Genomic DNA, 10,509 nt, shown 5'->3' with positions numbered 1-10,509 from the left:
ATTTAGGTTGACTTCGGTTGCCTTTTTAGGGCATGTAGTTTCAAGGAAATGGGTAATGGTAGATGCCCATAAGATTGAAGCAGTCAGGAATTGGGTCTGACCTAGTTTTGTGGCTAAAATTAGGAGTTTTGTGGGGCACGCTAGTTACTATCGTCGCTTGTGAAAGGATTAAGGTAAGATCTGTAGATTCAAGTTTATAGGTGACAACATTCAAGAAGTTTTGGTAAGGGACGGCTAGATAATGAACATTATTACTTTGGAAAATGCATTTAGTATTGTTGTCATAACATGTATGGGTTTTTTAGTGAATAATGAAATTAAGTTATGCCAATTGAGGTTAGAAGTTATACTATGATTTCCTGGATTGATTGTATATCAAGGAGGGTCAGAATACGACTGCTCCAATAGCAGTGATGTTTACTTGGTTAAGTTATTAAGTGTGTTAAAATTGTGGAGAACCTGGGCATACGAGAAGGAAATTAGTGACGCTGTGGAGGCCAGGGAAATGGTAATGTAGGTAGAGGAGCAGTGCAGCCAGGCAAGGAGGTTGTCCGTCAAGATGACATGGCTCAGTTTTATGCCTTTTCGGGCAAGACCGAGGCTGAAGGTCTGATGCAATGATCATAAGTACTACTATCATTTGTAATTAGATGGCTAATGTGTTGTTTGATCTGAGTTCTACTTATTCTTATGTGTCCATGTAATTTGCCTCAGAATTTGATATGATTTATTATATACTTGATGCCCTCATCCATGTTTGTACCCCAGTTGAAGAGTCGGTCATAGTCACCCATGTATATCGTGTTGTCCTGTTATGTTTATGGATTTTTAGACTTAGGTTGATTTGGTTATGTTGGATATGACTGACTTGATATAATCTTAGGCATGACTTGGTTGTCCCCCTATTATGTTGTGCTTAATGGTAATGCTAAGTCGGTAACTTTAGAGATCCTGGGTAGGGAAAGGCTAGAGTGGGAAGAGGGTACAAGCCTAAGTCAGCTAAGGTCATATCTTTTGTGCGGGGTATGAAACTGGTGGGGCAGGATTATTGGGTGTAATTGGCTCATATTCGAGATGTTGAGGTCGAATCTCCCTCTATTGAGTCTATTCCTGTGGCATCAAAATTTAGAGAAGTGTTTCCTATCGATTTCCCGGGTATGCCTCCGGATAGAGATATAGATTTCACCATTGACTTGGAACCTGGTACTCGTCCCATTTCCATCCATCCGTATTGTATAGCTCCGACAAAATTAAGAGAGCTTAAGGCTCAAATCCAAGAGCTTCTTGATAAAGGTTTCATTTATCATAGTGTTTCCCCGTGAGAGCTCATGTCTTGTTTATTAAGAAGAAGGAGGGTAGTATGAGGACCAATGATTTTAGCTTAAGCCATAAAGGAGTGGATTGATACCGAATGACAACTTTATGGATAAAGAAAGTCCCATCGAGTATATCTGAGTTTGAGGTGTCATGTCGATGAAAAGGTTGACTTCGTAGTAATAACCAAAGCTAACTGAGCATAATGGTAATAAGAGTTTGTGGTGGATTGTGATGGGATGCATATATATAATAAGATTGTTGGTTGAGCTAAATTTGTGCAGTAATTACAACTTGCAAGTATCTAATGTTGTGGTTTTCTAATATTTGGTGAGTAACGTGGTTGTATGGAAAGTTTTAAGAGATGATGGAACACCACTCAAATGAAATTTTAAAGAGCTAGAGTTATAATGAAGGAAAATATAGTGGGATGTAGTACAACCTTTAGAGAGAGTCGAGAGCAAGAATATTTTATTTGATTGCAAAGGCTAAAGAGGTATCTTCAGAGGGGTAGACAATATGGTTTAGAGACGCGTGATTTTACTCGTTTTGTTGTGGCTATGGCAATAGTGTCACGGGTCCATCAGATTGGTTAAAAACTATTGAAAAAGACTTGAGAAATGAGTGTACAGACATTAGCTCGAGTGTGATGATAAGTGCTTTGGTTTTGTTTTGAGTTTAGTAATGAGTACGATGGAATTTTTAGCGAGGGATATTGTAAGATCGATGGCGATGCGATCAATGATAAGCGAAGATCCTTGAATTCATAAAAATCTTCAAGGTACAAGCTAATGTTGATAGATAAGGAGATTGTGTTATACAGTTGAATTTACAATTCAGAGTTTTCATTGTAAGTCTACATTCATGGTGATATATTTGTCAAGGTACGAATTGGCAAGGTGAGAAACGATCAATTGTATCCAATATTGAGCATTTGAAAGGACTTACACCTTGGTTGAGTCGTAAAGTTTATTAACTGTTAATTGTTAAGTACCTAAGAAAGGTTTCATTTAAAAGTGTTGGGTTATAGTAAGGTAAATGGTAAGAGTGTTCATGATGGTTGTTAGTATTAAGAGTGTGGACTTCAGTGGAATGATATGAAGAGTATGTGGAGTCAATTCAACGGAAAGGACTAGTATTGACTCTTCAAAGGAAAACCTTTAGTGTTATTCCGTAAAATTCTTATGTGACCATCTACTTCTTTTTGCACATGGTGGTGAGTAGGTTTCACTAGCCATGCTCACGTGTGTTTTCACTTTTGTGGGTGGATCCCTAGTGGTGGATCAAGGGTACCAATCCTACAATGTTCTCTTGGTTGAGTGGGATGATTGGGGAGATTTGATTATTTCTGAGACATATTTGGTGTTGTCTTGGAGTTGTTAAAGTATTTCAGTGGTTCTACATGTACCACTTTGCTTATGAGAATTCATAGAAGAGCTACGATGCGTAATTATGGTTTTCCGACAATCTTAATATTCATCTTGTCGTCGAGGTCATGTAACGATTATGTGTGGTTGAATGTGGGATCATTGGGTCCAATTCTTCTGTTCTTAATAGGTAATATACAATTACTAAATCTAACATTTCGATAGTGTTGTTGGAGGGTTTGTATGCTTGGGCATATCCCTCGATATGTATCTGATGTCTAAAGATTAATTTTTTGTAACTTAAGCTCATGGAAATTTATCTTGGGAGATGGAGATATTGATAAGAACTATGATTGTTGAGTATTATGAGTGTGCGTTGGTTGGTTCGGTTCACTTCTAATTGTAGCGAGTATTGATTTTAAATCTTATCATGCTTAAGTGAGAAAGGATTCATCATGATGATGGTGTCAAGGTCCTTAATAACATATTGCAGACGTGTCTACGATCAACTTTGGTGGTTGTTGGGAATCTCTTTTGTTGTTAGTTAACTTTACATAAAACAATAATTACACTCGAGTATTAAGATGACTTCATTGAGGCATTGTATGAGAGAATGTATAGGTATTCAATTAGTTGGTCTGAGGACCAAGGAGTTAAAGTCCGTGAAAGTTCAACGGAAGCATCATCCGGTTGAGGAAACTACTTGGGAAAATCGAGAAGGACATGCTAGACAAGTATCCCCAGTAATTCGACGATTCAGTTACTACTCTACCCTTACTTTAGCCAATCATTCCTAGTTGATCACTCGGGGGTGAGTGATGAGTAAATTGGTATCTATTGTAACGACATGATTCCGTCATTAGGGAAAAGCCAATGGGGAAAGAATTGGGGCCAAAAAACATTTGAGTAGTAATTTGGGATTTCCTAGCCTAGTCCAGAATTGGATGAAAGTGGAGGCATGCGAGTCTAGGGAAATCTGGTAATGAATGAGAGATTTAATAATGGTTTTGATTACATGAGTAGATAGCTAAGACGTTAAGGAATCCGTACGACTTTATGGAATTGAATTCGAGCGAGTAGAACTCCCAAAACTGATCTTAGCGTGAAAGGGTAATTTTAGAACATCTTGGTTTAAAAGTGTCACGACCTAAGGGTACCCCCTAGACGTAACATGGCACATAACACCCCTAAAGGAACTATGTAATCCACTTAGCATATCATCACATAAGTAAAGAATAATAAAGAGTAAAAACACATTTTCAAGTCTTAAGAAGTTTTCATAAAAGCAAAGCAGAAGTCTAGACATAGTCTCATTTAGCCATCTGTTACAATCGAAGTCTCAAAAATAGGGTCATAACCCTTACAATAGGAATCTGAAAAGTCTAGTACAATAAAAGAAATGAAACAACAATATAGCACTTGTCCTCTGATCCATGAGGACATACCACAGGCTTTGGAGAATAGTCAATCCAAGCTTTAAAGAAGAAGGAATCACCTTAAACGCCGGAACCTACACTTTGTAGAAAAATGTAGAAGAAATATGGGTTAGTACAAAAATGCACCAACTATGGTAGCTATGCATGAAAACCTTTAAACATGCTAAAAAGGTACATTTTAATTGAAACCTATGCACTTTACCAAGTTTAGAGTTCATCATGAAAATTAGTGCAAAAACATAAGATACAAGCATATTCAACATATTTATCATCTCATCGTAATGGAAACAAACCATAAGAACCATAAAAGCATCCTTGTGCAATGTATGAATTAGACCCCATACTCTTACCCACACTAAGGAAAGCTTATTAAGTGATTATAGTTCATAACTCCAATTCTAGTTCATTTTATTGTAGTGGAATTAGTTTTAACCGACATAGACCATGAGAGCTTATCATGGAATCCGGTGTCTACCCCACACCGAAAAAGGGTTGTCCTACTTGCCTAAGGTAGAACTCAACTATTAGTTTTTAGGTGGATCCACTAGCTAAAGACCTATGTGGGCACATAGTTTATGGGATAAGGGGATTGCTTCTAGAAACCCGCCCTCTACTAGCGGAGGAGCTTCCATCCCATGAGACTTCTTCTAGAAACCCGCCCTCTACTAACGGAGGGGCTTCCATCTCATTATCAATATCCGCTCGGTACTAAGCATAATTCCTATTGAGTTTCTATTAAGTCTTGACTTAAAGTGATAATTTTGGAAAGGTGTCTTGACACACAATCCAACAAACACATGCTAAAGATCCTAGATTCATTAGGGGAGACTAGTCTTCCGCCCTTAGAATCAATATATGTGACAAACCTTTCACATTGTATAATATTCATACCTAAGTGTGCAAGTAAGGATAATAATCCAATCAACACAACAATTAGATTATAATGTATTCACTTTACTATCAAAGCAATCCAATTGTATGCACACAAGTCTCATACACATAGCTACTTCTCATGTTTTTCCCTTCAAGGCTATAGATCATATTCAACCAATCAATCTAGAATTACTACATTAGATATAGATGGTGACATGGTTTAATTAACTAAACTACTACAAGTACAATTCCATATTTACTACAATTCACCCAAATCTCAAGTCATAAATTAGGGTTAAGGGGAATTCATGGATCAATGGGAGATTTTATCATAAAACCACCATTAAACAGTAATTCAATCATAATATAAGACAATTAAATCATTGAAAACGTTTTTAGAAAGAATCCATGACTTTGAGTGAAAACCCTAGGTTTTGGAGACTTTTCTACTTTGAAATTGAGAGCTTGAGGACTTCATGGATGAAAAGCTAACCATGAATCAAAACCATCATAACTTAGTTGAAGATTCCTCACGAATTTGGGTAGAAAAGATGAGTTCTTGAGCCCTAGACTTCAACTTCTTCTTCAATGGAGGTTTTAGTGAGAGAAATATTGGAGAGGTTTTGATTTGATTTGAGGATTTATGAATAAGGACTTTAGATGGGTTAATTTAGGTGGGAAAAATATATATATAGTTTTTTAAAATAGGCCTAAAACGACACCACATAACCATTTAATAAAAAGAAAATTACAAAAGAACCCCCAACCGTGACTGCCAAATGGGAGTTTCAGGTGCCACCTACGATTGGTGACCTACGGACCGTAGGTGGACCTACTGGTGTCCTGCAGGTCCGTAGGTCAATGGTCTGGGGCTTGAAATTTTGGGGCTTGACCCACGACGCCCACCTGCGGGGCTTGGGTTGACCTACGGGGCATAGGTGCCCTCTTGAGTCACTGCCAGGTGACTAATATTGGGCCTTTCCTCATGGACCCATGGTTGGTCCTTGGGGTTTAGGCCTTGACATCCTAACACCAAACCATGAATTTTAAGGTACTGGGAGGCATTTTTAAGGCTCTAATTCTAATGCCAAGCTTTAACTTAGCCTACTAGTTTTAGGTTAGACACTAGTTTAGTTTATAAGTTTCCGGAATGTTACAGAAAGTGTGTTGTGAAATGGTAACTTGGAACTCAAATTTCGAGGTTCTGTATCCGTGCAAGCCGCCAGAGCGGGACTAGTACCGCCAAGGAGGGGCCTCTGTGGCGGGATAGGGGCCGCCATAGCGGGTCAGTCGCGACTTAAGTCGGAAATAAACCCCAAAAACGTTGTTATTCTGCAACATTCAATCTTGAGAGCTAAGGAACGACCCAGGGATATTTCTTGAAGGTTTTCCACCTATTCTAGCACCAAAGGTAAGGTTTTTACTCCCCGAATCCATTTTTCGATCCGTAGAACGTAGTTTCTTGGATAATTATCATTGGGGGAATGTTTTGATCTGAAGTTAATTGTGGAAATATCTCTATTTTAGGTATTGGGATCTTGGGTTAGCCTAGGGTTGATAATGTTGATTATAATCCGGGTAATTAGGCCTCGTTTATTGATTCTTGTATTAATTGTATGTTTTTAGACCACGAACAAGCGGGAAGAATCCGAAAAGGGAAGATTTAAGCTAAGTGTCTTAGAGGATTCAAATTTTGATTCGAGGTAGGTGATGGTTGTGATTTCATGTTTATGTAATATGTGTTGGTAATTGCTTCATTGTAAAGCATGAATGTATACAAATGTAGCATTGTTGATCAAACCTAATGAAATAAGTATGAATGAACAAATGTATGCCATGATTCAACACTTGATTGTATGATTATGAGAATGTACATATAAATGTGATTGTGATTGTGGCTTGTTGAATAGATCAGGTGTTACGTTTTAACACACTAACTTGGATCGGGTGCCACGTTCTGGCGCATATATGGGATCGGGTGTCATGTCCGGCACACTAACTTGGATAGGATGTCACATCCGGTACACTAACAGTTTGGGTATGGGTTCCATGAGAGGACCATTGCATTGGGTTATGTGAGAGGACCATTGAATTGTAATGTCTATCTACTTGTGATGATTACGTTCATATCTAATGATGATTGATATTGGAAGATTGTATGTTGCTCTAAAATGATAACCACTGTGTATATATATTCCATGCATGTCGTGTTTACTTTGTTGTGATTGCTTTTACATGTTGTGTTTACTGGAATAGCCGCGTGATCCTACCAGTTCACTGTGGTTGTGTACTGATATTGCACTTGTTTTTTCTTTGTTTAGTACAAGGCATCTTCAGGAGGCTACTGACAGACCTCATTTAGGAGATCACTGATTGAGACCGGATTTAAGGGTGAGCCAGTTCTTTTAGGCTTCCATGGATCCTTCGTATTATGTTTAGTCCACTCTTTTTGGAGTTAGACATTGTTTTAGTAGTTGTTTAGTTTTGGGGTTGTACCCCTTGTTCTTAGACTTGTCATTAGTAGAGTTTTGGTACATTGACTTTCAGGTTCTAGGGGTTGTTCATCCGCATTAGTTTGGTTAGTTATTTGTTCAAACCTTTGGAGTTTATGGGAACTCCGTATTTCTTTTGGTTATTTAAACCTGCTTCCGTATCTTTAAATGTCTAGTTTTTGTTAAGTTGCTTAGTCGGGTTGTAGTAATGGTTCTCCCACCGGAGGGTTAGTGTGGGTGTCAATCATGATGGTCTGGGTCGTGACAGAAAGAGGAGTAGAAATATTAAAAGATTTCACATTTTTTAGCTTCTGCCCCGCTAACCCAGTGGCATAGCCATAGCCATCCCAGGATGTCTAATTGTACACCCTTCGTCGGAAAATTACGTTGTATATATATGTCAAATTCAACATTTAAAGGATATATATTTAAAGTTGGACACCCTTGATAAAAGTATGCCTTTGGCGCAGTGATAATGGGTGTCCATTTGAATGATGGAGTTTCAGGTTTGAACCACAAATATCACAATATTTTATTTTTTATTTTGACAACCACACACATTATTCTTGGACACCCTTAATAAAATTTCTGGCTCCACCACTACAATGACCCCTCTATAGCGGCTGACACATCGCTACAACGGTGACTCCATAGCGGAATATTTCTGCTACGGTGGGATAACGTCAGCCAAGGACAAATTTGAAATTATGAGATTTTCATTGTGTCACCCCAATTTTAAATTGGCAACATATTTCAAAAGTTTATTGAACTCCGCACGAGGTGCCCTTTGAATAATGATGAATCATACCATTACATTAATATAATCCTTTCATAATGAACAATCACTTTACATCGGGTTTGTCTCTTTCTTTCTTTTTTTTAATATAAATTTAAAATATTGAATCCTTTATGCAAAATATAAACTTTATGAGTCAAATTTTATAGGCATAATACATAAAGGTGCACTTTAACTTGGCTTCAAGTGACATCTATGTCCCCCAATTTTGGATTGTATACAAGTAGGTACCTACACGTATATAATAATGTTGAACAAGTAGACATGTGTGTGGTCCTACACGTCGATATACATGACAATTCACATCCTACATGGTGTCCTATATGTATTATGTCACGTATGACACGTGTGTCTACTTGTTCAACTTTATACAAGTTCAATTGTCTATTTATATACACTAAAAAATGGAGAACATAAATGTCCATTGAGACCAACTTAAAGAATATGTTTATGTATTATTCCAGTTTTATATTTAAAATTCCAAAAGTATGTTTTTCTTTGGAGAATTTAGGATTCCAAATTATATGGTGTGTCCAAACACAAGTTAAGTATGCAATCGGTGCACAATATGACAACGAACTGGACTACTTACCCAACCCTATATAGCCCCTTACTCTAAGATACCTACTCTATTATCTAATGTATCATGTGTAAAATAACATTTTTATAAATTTGTTAGGTAGCTAGGGAGTATTTGTTCAAAGATATTTATTTAAGTTCGTTAGCATTTCAAGCAGAATAATAATTTTATGGATTTGTTACAAAGTCCAACACTATTATTTTATAATTGCTAATTTAATATTGCATGCATTACTTATATTAGTATTATATTATACATATGTAGATTAGCTAGATTTCAACAAGAACTATAAGAACACTCGAAAGAACTTAATTACTTCGTGAGATAACTCTACTAACAAATATAGAATTACCTACGGATTTTATTTATAATTCTCAGCTAATTCATTGTTAAATAGCTCTTAGCTAATTAGATTTCTTATAATTCATCGTTAATCTATACTTAAATGAGATTAGCATAAAAAATATATTGTTAGCTATGAAATTTTGTTTTCATGTAGTCCTGTCCACTTACAATTTGAATAGAGAAAAATGACATTTTCAGATTTCTTATATATATGTGTAAATGAATACTTCTTATAAAAACAACATCAAAATAAAAACACATTTGCAAAGGATTAGAAAACAATTTTCCCTGCTAGTGCTTGTTTCTTTTGGGGTTGAGCACAGCATTTGCCCTTAGGGTGAGCACTTTGTGTGCATCAAGTAAATCCCTCATTGTGTAAAAGTTTGCAAACCACACAGGAAATATAAACTGCACTAGAAAAGCCCTATGCGCAGGCTCGACTCAAAAGACATCGGGAAAAGATGAATAGTGTTGGATTTGTAGAATATATCGTACCCCAATCACTTTATTTAGGGTATGTTTGGAAAGTCACCATGTAATTGGAATTTGTGTATTTATTAGGGTAGTAATTACCAACCTAGTAATTACGCTGACCTGTTTGTTTACAACAGTGTAATAACAAGTGTACCGGTTGGTTGCACAAGTGTAATCATAAGGTTATATTAAATTTTAAAAATAAAAAATTATATTACACAAATAAGGGCCTTTATAAATGATATTAAATTGAATATTTAAGATATATATTGTCTTTTGAAAATATATTAGCTAATAAACATAATTTCTTAGCTAATATTATAAAAAAAAAACAATTGATTTATATTTTTCAATTTAGTATATTTTGATTAAATTAATTATAAAAACTAAAAGTATAAAATTTCTATGAATATCATGAAATGCATGTTTGAAAAAAAATATTATAAATATAATTTCATAAAATTATAAAGCATTTGACAAAAAGACAATCTATCAAGTCTAACTTTGAAAAATATAGCTTGCAATCTAAAATATCAAGTCAATACTCCTAAAATAAATGAAAGTGACAATATAACATATGTTCTAAATTCAAAACAAAAATTTAACATAATACTTTTATGTCAAATTTCAACATAACATACATAAATATGATTTAGAACAAACGGAAAACACAAGTACATAACTTTATTCAACAATGAATTCTACTTTAATTTAAAAATTATAATACTAACAAAACTATACTAATAATTTTTCTTAGATAATACGAAAAATCGCATGGAATCACATGAAGTAAAGGTTGAGAATAAGAAGGAAATGAAATATAACTAATAAA

This window comes from Solanum stenotomum, chromosome 9 (genome assembly GCF_019186545.1).
Source record: "Solanum stenotomum isolate F172 chromosome 9, ASM1918654v1, whole genome shotgun sequence".
NCBI lineage: Eukaryota > Viridiplantae > Streptophyta > Magnoliopsida > Solanales > Solanaceae > Solanum > Solanum stenotomum.
The sequence above is the reverse complement of the archived record's forward strand: the minus strand, read 5'-3'. Positions refer to the sequence as shown.